This window comes from Cervus elaphus, chromosome 24, assembly GCF_910594005.1.
Source record: "Cervus elaphus chromosome 24, mCerEla1.1, whole genome shotgun sequence".
NCBI classification, from domain to species: Eukaryota; Metazoa; Chordata; class Mammalia; order Artiodactyla; family Cervidae; genus Cervus; species Cervus elaphus.
The window spans coordinates 49,069,720-49,070,901 of NC_057838.1; the positions used below are offsets into that span (position 1 = coordinate 49,069,720).

At 35.9% G+C, this 1,182-nt stretch overlaps 1 non-coding gene across 1 annotated transcript; it reads right to left on the minus strand.

Moving 5' to 3' along the window:
- Positions 1-740: 740 nt before the first annotated feature.
- On the minus strand, positions 741-847 carry LOC122683401. The gene has a single exon (XR_006337738.1). It is a non-coding gene; the product is annotated as a U6 spliceosomal RNA (small nuclear RNA).
- Between the last annotated feature and the right edge of the window lie 335 nt (positions 848-1,182).

The window sequence follows — 1,182 nt, forward strand, 5'->3', positions numbered from 1 at the left end:
CTTTGGCAGAGAACATGACTCTGTGAACCTCAGTTTCCTCTTCTGTGAAATAGAGACAGTAACACTATCGCTGAGTCAGCACCTTGCACAGTACAGGTTAATTATTACTTTATTTTTAATGCTAAAAATCTCCTGGTTTGAAATTTGCTGGCTTTTGTATTTGAATATTTTTCTTCTTTTTTGACAACTTTCTGATAGGTTAGTTTGAGCTTGGTCTGAAAAATAGAATTCCTTTTCTATAACCTGTGATATACAAACATCTGCCTGAGAGGAATAAAATTAAATAACTACATTTCACTAACCTCTTATGGGAAAAAATCTTGGGCATGATCTCGTTTTTTTTTTTTTTTTTAAATTTATTTATTTTTTTTTTATTAGTTGGAGGCTAATTACTTCACAACATTTCAGTGGGTTTTGTCATACATTGATATGAATCAGCCATAGATTTACACTTATTCCCCATCCCGATCCCCCCTCCCATCTCCCTCTCCACCCGATTCCTCTGGGTCTTCCCAGTGCACCAGGCTGGAGCACTTGTCTCATGCATCCCACCTGGGCTGGTGATCTGTTTCACCATAGATAGTATACATGCTGTTCTTTTGAAACATCCCACCCTCACCTTCTCCCACAGAGTTCAAAAGTCTGTTCTGTATTTCTGTGTCTCTTTTTCTGTTTTGCATATAGGGTTATCGTTACCATCTTTCTAAATTCCATATATATGTGTTAGTATGCTGTAATGTAAAAATATGGAACGCTTCACGAATTTGCGTGTCATCCTTGCGCAGGGGCCATGCTAATCTTCTCTGTATCGTTCCAATTTTAGTATATGTGCTGCCGAAGCGAGCACTGATCTCGTTTTTATACACTACAAAATAGAAGATTGAAAGTGGTGAAGAATCTGGGCCTCTGAGAAGTTAAGCTAGTTAAAGGCCACTCAGCATGTCATAACCAATCCTTGGACATGGGTTTTCTGAGTCTTTTTCCATTCACCTCCTAGGATATATTAAATGCGGAGTGTAGAAAGTCATAAGCTGGGTTGAAAGTAACACCCAAATAAACACTAATGGAAGAAATCATACACATGAAAGATATAATAAACTCTTGAATAAAATGTATATTAAATATTCATATATTATATATAATATGTATATATCTATCTATCATATAAAATAAAATATGGAA